At 44.6% G+C, this 13,576-nt stretch overlaps 1 protein-coding gene across 1 annotated transcript in view; it reads left to right on the plus strand.

Annotated features, from left to right (window-relative positions):
- The first annotated feature begins 4,870 nt into the window (after positions 1–4,870).
- Positions 4,871–13,576, plus strand: part of Btbd9 (BTB domain containing 9) — a 366,300-nt gene continuing 357,594 nt past the window's right edge. The window contains exon 1 of the mRNA XM_005360314.3: positions 4,871–5,540. The gene's annotated coding sequence lies outside the window, so the exon portion shown is untranslated. The remainder of the gene's footprint in view (positions 5,541–13,576) is intronic.

The raw sequence follows: 13,576 nt of genomic DNA on the forward strand, positions 1-13,576 counted from the left end.
TTTCATAAAACCAGGTGTCCAAAAGTAAGGGGGGAAAGTGTTCAAGTATTATCCAGGAGAGCAGAAGGTCTATAAACTCACAAGTTACTTTCTCTTTATTTAAAGTTCATATTAGTTGCCAATATTTAGAGATTAATAGATTTCAATTCTGACAATCTGGATGCTTTTATTACCCTACATGGCAAAGTCTGCTAAGTTGGGTACAGAACAATACCCATCTGCTTGAGCTATTGAAGTAGTGAAATGCCGTGTGGGAGAACAATGGAAGATTTGGATTAAATTTTTTTTTTTTTTTGGTTTTTCGAGACAGGGTTTCTCTGTGGTTTTGGAGCCTGTCCTGGAACTAGCTCTTGTAGACCAGGCTGGTCTTGAACTCACAGAGATCCTCCTGCCTCTGCCTCCCGTAAATTTTTTTAAAATATTTATTTATTATGTATACAATATTCTGTCTGTGTGTGTCTGCAGGCCAGAAGAGGGCACCAAACCTCATTACAGATGGTTATGAGCCACCATGTGGTTGCTGGGATTTGAACTCATGACCTTTGGAAGAGCAGGCAATGCTCTTAATCACTGAGCCATCTCTCCAGCCCGGGATTAAATTTTTTCATGGAAATATTGGTATATGCACTACTATATTAGTGTTAGTATATACAAGTGTGTATCTTTGTGAGAGTATGTGCACATGTGAATACAGAAGTTTGGTGTCCAGAAGAGGGCGCTGGATCCCTGGAACAGGTGTTACAGGCAGTGAGCTGCTCCATATGAGTGCTCTCAGATCCTCTGCCAAAATTGGAATACTCTTAGCCACTGAGCCATCTCTCCAGGCTCATTGCTCTCTCCTGACTAAGGGAGAATATGAATGAAATCTTAGGACATGTATGACTATCAGCAAAGTGACTGGTTAGTAAATATATTTGGAAGGATAACATGTAAAACATACCCCTTGGTAAAGAAATGAACCTTTGCGGGGTGATGGCAAATCCCTGCCTGGGAAGCAGAGGCAGGCAGATCTCAGTGACTTTGAGGCCAGCTTGGTATACAAAGTAAGTTCCAGGAGAGCCAGGACTGTTATGCAGAGAAACCCTGTCAAAAAAAAAAAAAAAGGGAAGAAAATAAACAAACGTTATAGGTATGGCATGAGAGTACATTCCTCTAATCCCAGCACCCAGAAGGCAGGTGGACCTCTGAGAGTTCAAGGACAGTCAGGGCTATGTAGCGAGGTCCTGTCTCATAAGCAAAAAGAGACTAACCTGGCAGTAGTTACTGGATTTAGGCACATTAAGTTTAGGCCATGTTGTTTGGGAACTCCCTTCATTCTCACTGACAAATGGGAAGTGGCAAGGACAACTACAGCTATGAAACCCCATTAATATTAGCAACATATAGGAAAACAGACTTGCTTGTTTCCAAGGCATGTAGAATATGTGTTCAAAGGACTCACATATTATCTAGAGCTTAAGTTTATTTTTTTCATGTTTTCTTTTTTTGATTTATTTATTATGTATACATGTATGCCTGCATTACAGATAGTTGTGAGCCACCATGTTGTTGCTGGGAATTGAACTCGGGACCTCTAAGCCATCTCTCTAGTCCCTTATCTAGATTTTATATATATACACACATACAAGAAAGGCCACAACTTGGCTACTTTATGCTACTTGAAATACTTTCTGGACAGTGAATCTTTCAATCTGGACTTTCAAAGTAATGAAACTTGAAACTAGTTCTTACCCACAATCTAAATGTGAGAAATTAAAGTTACAAACACTTAAAATATTGGTGTATGTGTGGCAGCCACATGCATGTTTGAAGGTCAAAGGGCAACTTTGAAAACACTTTATTTTTTAAGTGTATGTATGAACATTTGTGCTATATACATATAGTAGTCATAGAATGACATGCAGAAGTCGGTTCTCTCTACCATGTGGGTTTCCTGGCATTGAACTCAGGTCTTGTACAGCAATTGCTTTTCTGTATCTATTGATCCATTTGGCTGGCCCCCAAACATTCTTTTTAAAATGAGGTTTTTTTTTTTTAAATTATAAAATCAATGCTGTCAGTAATTAGAAAATAAGAAAATTTAGGTAGTTTTCCCAATTTTATATGCAGAAAAGCTTCAAACTAACTTCTATACTTTGGATCTAGAATATTCTCTGAAGTTCATGTATCAAAGGTCCCCAGGGGAGCATCATTAGGAGGTGGTGGGGCCTTTAAGATATAAGGCCTAGTGTCAGACCTCAAATCAATAAAAAAATGTGCCCTTGAAAGGGATTGTGGGATCCTGGCCTTTTTGTTTTCTTTTTGCTTCCTGGCCATGAGGTGAGTGGTTGTGCTCCCACATACACGCTGTCACTCCACGGGCCTAAAGTCAAATGGATACCAGGCTGAAGCCTCTACAACTGTGAGCTGCAACACACATGGTTATCTCAGATATTTTGTTAAGGTGACGATGAAAAACCACCACACCAGTGGAAAGAGATATGCATGTCAATCCACTCAGTCACAAATGCTGAGTGAGCGAATTTACTCAGGGCTTTGGGGCAGGGACATGAACTAGGAAACATGGTTACACAATTCAGTTATATAATTGGTATTGCCGATAAAGAGAGACATATCAGTTACCCAGAGTGGCCCAAGGATTTGTGACTTCCAACCTGGGCAGAAGAGTCTCTGGTGCTGAGCTGTGTAAGCCCCGTTTTTTAACACCCCTCCGTGTAAACAGGGAGTATGTGGTAGGAATGCTTACAGTACACGGGTTCTAGCATTGGGCATCCTGGCTCTATCACTTATTAATTTTGTGAGTTGAGTAATTAAACTTTCTGATCTGTAAGTATTGTAATTAATAGTATTGCTTACCTCATCGGGCTCCGATAAGACTTGAATGAGCTAGTGCTGCCTGTAACACTGAAACAGGAGCACAGGTGCAGGAACGGGATGCCTGGCACGTAGGGAGCGTCATTGTTACAGTAACTACAGTGGTGGGTATTATATTAGCAGTGCGGAGAAAGAGCATTTAATCCATTTAGGACTCTGATAGAAGGCTTCCTAGAAAGGGACTGTCTGTCATGGTCTAAACTTTGGTCTATTAACTGTTTCAGCTTTCATTAGTCTGCACCTTAACAAAAAACCCCAAACAAACAAACACCCATTATGGCAACTAGCTAACTACCCACATGTTTACCTCTCCTCCAGACTGAATGGCTTTTGTAATTGAGTGATAGCCATAGCTGTCTCGGTAGAAGTAGCACAGCCTACACTAACCCCGAGTGTTTGGTGAAATGGCCTTAGTAGGTTTTTAAGGATGCTGCTATAAGCAACTCAGTCTAACATAAAAGTTGACGTTGTATTTTTGCCTTGATTGATCTCATCCATGTGTAGGGCTTAACCTCCTCCAAACTTCAACTTCTCTCAGCTGTCACAGACCTGTGCAATTTGGCTTGGACATTTTCCTCTAAATGTGGGGGATCCATAGTCACAGTGCTGAGTCTGTGAAGCAACCTGATAAACTGTGATTTTTTTTTTTTCCCTAGAGAAAGGAGAATGCACCAGGAAACCGTCGTCTTTATTGTTGACGGTGCTAGTTTCTTATGGCTATTGTGATCCACTAGCTTCCTGCCCTCTTTTGATCCATTTTCAAGGCTAACTGGGTGGTATCTTCAAATCTCTGTGACCTCTGCTTCTCTCATATGCCCCTTCCCCACTCTGATGTTCTTGTCCCCAGCCCAGTGGGGCAATCTGGAGCATCTCATGTCCTCAACTGAACCATATCTGCAAACTCCCTTCTGTCACGGTAGAATATGAAGATGGGGGTGTGTGCCAGTGTGGGGAACGTTATTCTATAAAACACAATTAACAAAGCTGGAATTGGGTATCACCTGTGGGCAGTTTCCTAATGTTAAACTCTAAGGTTTGCTTTGTATCCTTGCATTAGGCACCTTCAACCCACCACAACCTAACAGTTTCTTTTTTTTTTAAAATTTATTTATTTATTATGTATACAGAATTTCTTCCATGTGTGCAGGCCAGAAGACGGCACCAGATCTCATTATAGATGGCTGTGAGCCACCATGTGGTTGCTGGGAATTGAACTCAGGACCTCTGGAGGAGCAGCCAGTGCTCTTAACCACTGAGCCATCTCTCCAGCCCCTAACAGTTTCTTAAAGACTCCCCATGTACACTTTGTTCTTTTAAATTTACCAATTGAGAAGTCAATTCTCCAAGGAAAAGTCAATTAGGGACATGTGTAGCAAATGCTAGAAGTATTCAATTAATGGATATCATTGCACATAAGATTTGAGAGGAGTGTGTTTCCCCAACCAGAGTATTCATTCACATTCCAACTCGTTGGTCTATCACAGTCATCGGTCAGGAACCTCATTACCGCTCAGTAACTCACGCACCTGCAGACACAAAGGCATCTTTCTTTCCATCTTGCCAAATGTTCTGCCCACCTATCTCAGCACCCGCATTAGAATCCTGGCGCTGGCCTCCATGTTTAGAGTCCCACTCCCAGTGCCCTGGCGGTTCTGATCACTTCTCTAGGATGCTACAATGGCCTCTAAATGGGAGTCCCTGGTCCAGCCTAAGCTGTTTCTATTCATTTCCACTTCCTATTTAAGACGTCTCTGCTTGAAATTATCTTCCATCTTCAAATCCAGATAAGTACCTAACTTTCAAGGGAGACGACTCTCTAGTCTGTGACTTCGAAGTCTGCAGTTCCTGCTGTCCTTGCTCTACCGTCTCTTCTTACGCGAAAGATGAAGTCTAATGGGTTCTACACATCTGGTAGTCCTGGGAGGTGGAATGAGGAGCAGTTATGGACGGGCTTCTGCCAGGGTCTTGAAATTAAAAGTTCGAATAAGACCGGGTTCTTCGGCAGCACCGCACATATTATTTCGTCTTAAATTCACACCTTTTCAGTGCAGGCAGGTTAGGTGGCATTTTCACACTTACAGAACGAGGAAACTGAGTCACGGGATTCCAGGCCTGGCCTTCATCGCACCTTAATGCTGTTAAAGACTCACGTGGCTCATTCTCTCTCCTTGTAGAACTTTCTCGCGCCCGGCAGATCGTCCCTCTGGTAGGCGACTAACTGAGGAAGGTTAAGGCTGGCTCTAACAGGCGCTCCGGCTCGTCCCCGTACGCAGTGACGTGACCGATGACGCTATTCAGTGACGTATGATGACGTGACTTACCCTGAGCCAGGTGCCGGCAGGGGAGTCACACCCTGAGGGCCCAGTTTAGGAGGGACAGTGGCTCCGACGGGCGGAGACGCGCTGCAAGACCCCGCCTGAGGCGACCTGGGGCCCCGAAATCCTGGGTCCTACCGGCCCACGGTTGATCCGTTGCTAAGTGACGCCAGCGCGCAAGGCGCGTGCGCGGCCACGGCGGTGTGCGTGAAGGCGGGCGCGCGCCGCGACGGCGGCGGCGGGGAAGGCGGCGACCGCGGCGGCCGAGGGGGCGGTGGCCACGGGGCAGGGTTGCTGCAGGCGGAGGAGACGTGTGTGGCGGCGGCTAGGTCGCTGAGGAACATCGTCGGGGTGAGTCGCCGGGACCGCTCGGGGAAGATGGGGCCTGCGGGCCGCACCTGCTGCGCGGGTCCGGGACTCGGAGACGCGCGCCCCCCGCCGTACCCGCGCGCGCCGCTCCACGCCCCTCGGCCGCTGGTTCCGGGGGCGGGGACGGGGGCTGACGAGGGTCAGTTCCTGGGCCTGGCGCTCTGGGGGCGCGCTGGAGAAGGGTGCGGAGGGACAAGGGATTGGATCCCGGGATGACGCTGCCAGTTTCCCTTCCACTGAGGAATTCGAAGCGGGAGAAGCCCGCGTTCCTCAGCTGTCTCCCGAGATGCGAGTGTGCGAGCTTGACACACGCGGAAACGGGGACTCACGGGGTTGGGGGTTCCCAAAGTTTTGGGTTAGCCTCGAAGGGCTTCGTCTGTTCTAGCCTGGTGGGTCTCGGAATAGGAGCGTGTAGTTACGGAGAGAGTTATGAGCCTCTGCCTACGCGAGATTCGGGCACACCCACAACCTGGGGAAGGCGACCTGTCAGTGTAGATGCTGGGCGGCCCACCTGTTGCCTGGACTTTCCGGCCTCACGTGTATGCCCACGTGCTTTTCTGACATTTTTATCCGGTGTTGGTACACATTTTGAAGCCAGAGGACCATACCCATCAAGTATTGTTACTTCCTGATAGACTCAAAACTGCTTATTTTTTCCGAGAACTGTGCTGTGCTTTGGGCCATTTCAGGGGCCTCGAGGGTAGGGTGGCCCTGCCTTTTGTGTTTGTTTTCCCTAGGTGCATTGCAGGCTGTTATTTATCGTATGAAAATATAGATCACATTCCATGTGTGGGCTGGAATGGTGGAGCTGGAGGAAAAGATGCTGCTAGCCGTCCGTTGGTCCTGTCATAGAGCTCTGGACTACAGGGGGTTGGATGTGTGGTGGTTGTCCCAACCATCCTTGGGGAAGGAGGAGTAATGGAGACAAACCGAAGAAATTGTTTTCCCCTGTTACCTGTTAAAGGTGATGCTTAGAACCAGTGACAAGATAGGGAGCACTGATATTTAATCATGATTTATGCATAAAAAATTGAGTGACATAGCTTCAGTTTCCACCCAGGTCTACAATGCAGAGGTTCAGTTTCTTTTAAACCAAGGCACTGTCAAGTATGGCATCTGAAGTTCTCACGTCTTTGAGTCGTAAAGCTTGCTCTGTAAAGGCGAATACACAGGATCCACTGCTCTTTTACAAACTTTTAGGACTAGTGTCATCCGTTTTCTATTTCTGCCTGTGTCGCCTAGAAAACGGCATGCTACAGTGTAGACACAAAATAGCTCGAGCATCAACCTGTGCGTGAATGTGTTATCAGTACTTGATCAGTACAGGAGAAATATGGGTAAGAGGAGGTCAGCTAGGGAACTCTGGCAGGCAAAATCAGGACTGGCCTTTGGAAGAAGTGTAAAATTGGAATTAGGAAATGATTAAAAACCTGTTGTGAAACTTTAGTGTGAATTTGTTTGTTGGGTGTGGAGAGATGTTTTGAGGAGTCCTGTTTGACTGGAGCAGAGAAAGTTTTCCACTGAAACAGTGGAGAAAATTAGCAGGGAGGAAAGGAGTTACAGACGTCTATTAATAATAGGGTGGAGCCTGTGGCTAGTTTTTGTTAGCTTGGCACAAATTAGAATCCCTGGGAAGAGAGAACCTCTATTGAGGAATTGCTTCCTTCAGATTGGCCTGTGTACCTTCTGTGGGGGGCATTTCTGGAGTGATAGTTGGTGTAGGAGTACCTCCCCAACCCCTGCAGAGTCACCCCTTGGCAGGTGGTCCTGGGTTGAAGGGAAGGCAAGCCAGTAAGCAGCACCTGGCTCTTGCCTTCAGGTTCTAGCCTTGGCTTTTCTTGATGATGGGCAATTAACCTGTAAAAATAAACCCTCCCCCAAGTTGGGTTTGATTAATGTTTTATCATAGCAACAGAAAATCAAACTAGAGCAGAGTCTGTTTGCGTGGGGGATGAGACTTTATTCAGCAGAATAAAGTCTAAGGCAGCAGTAAGTTTCAAGTGTTATTCTTTAAAAAAGAAAAATCTACTTTATTTATTTATTTATTTTGGTTTTTTGAGACAGGGTTTCTCCGGTAGCTTTTAGAGCCTGTCCTGGCACTAGTTCTTGTAGACCAGGCTGGCCGCGAACTCACAGACATCTGCCTGCCTCTGCCTCCCTAGTGCTGGGATTAAAGGCGTGCGCCACCACTGCCCCGCGAAATCTACTTATTTGCTTCTTGAGATAGGGTCTTACCATATATATATATATATACGTATATATATATCCATAGCGGGCCTAGAACTTGTGTAGAGCATGTTGGCCTCAGACTTAGTACTTAGTATGATCCTCCTGACTCTGCTTCCAGGTTACCGGGAATACAGACAGATATGTGCCACCATTGCATGCCTAAAAATAAATGTTATTCTTACTTAAAGGATATCTAGTTGAGCCAGAATCAGATTGCTATGTCCTTCAATTTCATTTAGTAATTGGAATAAATACTTAAGTCCTGTGCATTTGTCCTAGGTTGTCGGTACTGCATGGCTCAACCCCCAAAATCTACCTAATGGTTTTTGGCTGCTGTTCTGGACCTTTACAGAAATGATGAAACCAAAGTCGTCATCTGACCGTACTTAGTGACACAGTTTCCATTGAGATGATCTCTCTCAGTGCCCTGCTGAGCAGTAACTGCTGATCCTGTGACAAAAATACAAATAATATTAGCTAGAAAGGGAGGCAGTCTGAAGAGAGAGACTGAGAACCGTTGACAAAAAGATCTGACAGTAATTACACATTGAGGGAGAGTACTAGATTATCTGTAATAAAAGTTTTGTTATTAGAAAGTTCTTGAACTATTTGTAGTGACACATACTTGTAATCTCAGCACTTGGAAAGTAAAGGCAGGAGGCTCAGGGATTCAACAACGTCCTCTGCAACAGTGGTTTTGAAGCTAGCCAGGGCTCTGTGAGATTCTCTCTCATTCTTGTCCTCCCTCCCCACGAAAAGACAAAATTCTTAGAGTGCTCTGTAAGCCTGGGGTTGAGTTGCTAAGTGAGATGTGTAGTGTTACTCGGCAAACGTTGCATTATTCAGCCGCTCAGCAAATATTTATGAGGTGCTAGCTATAACTAGCTCTTCTGTCAGGTGCTGAGAGGACATAGATGAATGAGATGCTGTAATACATTTGGCATACAAGTGTTCATCAGAGACAATAGACTGTTATATGTTGTGATAAGTTAATCACTTTGAGAATTAATAAAGTGCCAGAGGAATTAACCATATTTGAGAAAACATTGATGTTGAAAGATGAGGAGAGACGAGGATAGACATTAGGCCTAAGGGTTAAATAGGTTTTTGCTGTGTATGAGGAGGAAGGAAACTTTCTAGGTAGATAGTCTAAGAAATGTTGCTGAACGTTAAAATTGGATGGTCTTTTTGGAAACGTCTTGAGTTGTTCCTTACCAGCTTACTGTGTGGCAGTAGAGATAGGATAGATACATTAGAGACAAATTATGAAGGGCTCTTTCATTCTATATGTGTGTGTATGTGTGTGTGTGTGTGTGTGAGAGAGAGAGAGAGAGAGAGAGAGAGAGAGAGAGAGAGAGAGAGAGAGAGAGCGCAAGCGAGAGCGAGAGAGCAAGAGCCCTGGTTGTCTAAGAACTCATTATGTAGACAAGGCTGGCCTTAAACTCAGAGTTCCACCTGCCTGTGCCTCTTGATTTAAAGCGGTGTGCCACCCCTCCTGGCCCCTCTATCCTAAGAAGTCTAGACCCACCGCTTATTTAACTGGCAATGGAAAACCAAGGAAAGTAGACCAAACACATCGTCAGGAAGTAATCGACAGTCCCACATAGGTTGCTTTAGTATGGAGAGGCAGGGATGTGCTGGTTATCTCAGGATAGGAAAGTGGCATGGTTTAGAGTTCAGAAACGTTTTAGTTGTTAAAAGTTTAAAAATTTAAGAACACATATAAGGGAAGGGAGAAAAGTTCAAGATGACATGCTTACTGTGACCAAGTGGGTGATTATGATGTTGTTAAATTAGGAAGTAAAGGAGGGATGGTTTAATTGTGAAGAGACACTGCTGCTCTGTTAATCTTCAGGAGCTTATGGCGAGTTTCAGTAGACAGATCCACTAGGTAGGTAGTTCAGAGTTCTCCTTCAGAGTTGGAGAGGACCAGGAGCAGTGTAGTGCACAAATGACAACTGAGACCACAGGAGTAGCAGCTTCCTAAGGAGCATATAGGACAGTCATTAACTTTGGGAACTTTGGAGGTAGGCACTCCATATTGTACTATTTATTGGTTAAGGGACCTTGCACAAATTAATGTCTTTTATCATCGGCTTTTTGTTGGAATTAAGGAATTATTGTGAAGACTGAATAATACAGTCTGTTCTTGGTATCAGCGCATGCCTTGCAACAATAATAGTAATATATGTAGAAGTAGTTGGTCCAACTACATGAAAATAAACAAAAACGAAAACAGAAACTTGGGAAAGTAACAGGTGAGTCGGCATTTAAACTCAGGGCATTTCAGCTCTCACATCTGTTCTGTTTCTGTGAGGAAACACTGAAAACTAAAGAGTTTATAAACAACAGAAATTTGTTTCCTCAGACTTCTACAAGTTGAGATGTCCAAGGTAGATTCTATGGTGAGGGATGGTGTCGTCTGTCTGTCCTTTTCTCCTTCTATAGGAACCTCAGTCCTGGAGTGACAGCAGAGGTCTTCATGTCTTATTGCCTCACAAATGCCCTGTCTCTTTACACAGTTGCTCTGAGGATCACGTTTCCAATGTGTTAGTTCTGGAGAACCTCAAACCCATGGCAGTTCCCAGACTTGAGCCTGCATCAGAAATACATGGAGGCCTTGGTAAAACCAGAAATCCAGGCCTGTTCTCTGTTTCAGAAGGAGCAAGTCTAGACTGATCTTGAACCAAGTGCCCCAGTGATGTTGTGCTGGGGTCAAACTTGTAAACAACTGGCGTAGACCCCTGTGACTAGAAGAGGAATGAGCATGGCCATAAAGAAGATGTTGAACTTTTTGGAGAACCAGGGAGAAGTTGAGAGCAGAACCGGGATGTAATCGTTTCCAGACTGTAGGTCCATCACCTGAGTAGTTCCGTAGAGCTCACTGTAGTCATCGTCTCCAGAAGCTACCAAATGCCTGCTGTGTGCCAGTGTCTGAACGAACCCTGCGGGTGATTGTATGTCCTTCGCACTGACTGCTCTCGTGTGTTCATTACTGTAAACGAGGATACCGTTCTAATCGCACACAGAAGATAACAACAGAACAGGTTTTAACAAGCCCGTGTGTAGCTTGTGCATCTGGCTTAGTGTTAGCTTCTTTCTCCTCACCCCTTTTCTTACTGTAGAAGAATGACGGTTCAGGTTGTAAAATCAGCTGGGTTTTGTGGACTTGACACAAACGAGAGTCAGTTGGGAAGTAACTGAGGAATTGCCTCCTTCAGATTGATCGATAGGCATGTCTGTGGGGCCTATTCTTGACCGATAATTGATGTGTAGGACCCAGTCCACTGTTCTGTTGCCACCCCTGGACAAGTGGTCCTGGGTGGGATAAGAAAGTTGCAGAAGCTATGGAGGAAGCCAGGAAGGGATGTTCTTTCGAGGTCTCTGCTTCACTTTCTGCCTTCAAATTTCTGCTGGAGCTCCTCCCCCAACTTCCCCCATTGATGGACTGTAAAAGGAAATAAACCCTTTCCTTTCCAAGTTGGTTCTAGTCAGTGTGTTACCACAGCATCAGAAAACAAGCTAGGGCCCAAAGTCACTATGAGCGATGTGTGCCAGGATTCTCGTGTGCGTTCTCACTGTTAGGGAAGCAATAATATACTTTTGGTTTCTAGAGAGTTTACAGAAAGTTGGATAAACTGTGCAAAGCTAAGGAAAGAAACAGGAAGTTTAGTCATGGAAACCAGGATGTAGAGGACTCTGAGTCTCGGCTGTTTGTGGATGTTCCTTAGGTCCTCTGTGTCACATGGACCAAGGACTTCGAGGATACAGCACAGATGTTAGAATTACTTCTCTTTTTTCTAATAGGAAGTGGAAAAGGAATTGTTTGTTCTCTTACTTGTTTTCTCTGTCAAGATAGTAAGTAGTTGCTGACTCTCCAGATTTTGTGTGAAGCGATAGGCAGGAAGAAATGATCATTGTTCTGGGCACATGAGCTGATTGTCAGTAGGCAGTGAATGTATGCACGTGTATGTTGTCGGGCATGGGGGAGGATGACTGATTTTTCAAACATTCAGGTTATTCTTACAAGAACAGCGTATTGAGAACTTGAAGTTAAATTTATCAGCTTTTTGTATGCGAGGAGCCATGAAGAGTACAGATGTGTTTAGCTTTTTTTCTTTGCAATCCAATTTGTAATTTGGTGGAAGAGAGAGTGCAATTAGAGAAAGAAAATAGACTGCTACAAGGAATATGTTAAGCTTTATAAATATTGATTGCAGGCTAGGGACTTGTGCTTGTTGAGTAGGTAAGTGTTCTGTTTTGATTTCAATTCATAAGCCATTGTAATCTTTCAGAATTATAACAAGACTGGAACTGAGGATGTAGTTTTCTTGATGGAGGCCTATGGAGGTCATTTAAGATCTAGCCATGCCTACCACGCATGAAAACCTGAGTTTGATCTCTACTACTGAATAAATGGTCATGGTGGCACACAACTGCCCAAGCCTGTACTCCCAGCGCTTGGCCGGAAGCTCAGGAGTTCAGGGCTATCTTCAGCTCCCTAGTGAATGAGAAACAAGCTTGGGATAAGTGAGACCTTACCAAAAGTAAAAGCAAAAAAAAAAAAAAAAAAAAAAAAAAAAAAAAAAAAAAACAAGCCATAAATCTGGACATATTAGCCCTCCTGGGCTGCTTTTTGCATCTCAATATGAGACATAAAATGATTCCAGCGGTGTGTGTCCTTGCGGTTCATGATTTGGGAGGCATACTCAGTGTGCTAGCCAGCTTTCTTTTACTGTGGTAAAACTTGACACAGCCAACTTCATAAGAAAAAGGGTTATTTCGGCTTATAGTTTAGGAATTTTATCTCCATGATCGGCTACTCATTCCTTTTAGGCTTGCGATGTGTATTTGTGTTGGGGAAGCACAGCACAGCTAGAGAATCCAGCATTCCACAGTCACTTTTGAGGGTATGGTCCCAATGACATGAAAGCTCCCACTAGGCTTCACCTCCCGAAGGTAGACTCCTGTCTTCTGCTAATCACAGACTAGGCGCCAAGCCTTAATGCATGGATCTCTGGAGGCTGTTCCAAATGCAAGACGCAGCATGAATGTAGGGAGAGTGCCTGGTACGGTTTGGATCTCAAATGTTTCCCAGAGTTCTGTTAATGCCGACGGCATTGTTGGAAAGTAGCAGATCTTTAGGAGGTAGGGAGTGCTAGAAGGGAGTTAGATTATTGAGCCATGCCATTATAGAAGGTAGTTGGGGCTCCATCCCAATCATGTTTGTCGCTTTGCTTCCTAGCCACGGTGAGGTAAATGCACCAGGTGCTTTCTGCCCTGATGCACTGCTTCAGCACGGGGCAGGAAGGCAGTGGACCAGCCACTTGGTTAACTGAAGCCTCTGCCAGCACAAATGCATCTTTTCTCCTTTCTACTTCTCAGGCGTTTGTCACAGTGATAGAAAGCTGACTATTACATGTATTACAAGAGTCATTAACAGCTAGGGGCCATGGATCGAGTGGTAGTAATAATGTGAGGTGAGCCCTGCCCATGTATTCTTTAATTCTAATAATGATCTTGAAAACCTGACAACTATCCCTATTGTACTAATGAGCCGCATGAGTTCCAGAATGGGGAACAATCTGTCTGTAGTTTGTACCAGTGAGAGATGGCACTGAGTTTCAGCCCTAGGCTCAGACTCTTAATACCAATGCTTTTTTGAGTTAGTGTCAACTCCTGTGTAGACGGAGGCTGCTTGTTCATTTCCCAGAACCCAGACCCGAATTATCACCCAGAAACTATATTGATTACAACACCGCTTGATCAATGACTTAGGTGTATTCCTA

Source organism: Microtus ochrogaster, linkage group LG2, assembly GCF_000317375.1.
Source record: "Microtus ochrogaster isolate Prairie Vole_2 linkage group LG2, MicOch1.0, whole genome shotgun sequence".
Taxonomy (NCBI): domain Eukaryota; kingdom Metazoa; phylum Chordata; class Mammalia; order Rodentia; family Cricetidae; genus Microtus; species Microtus ochrogaster.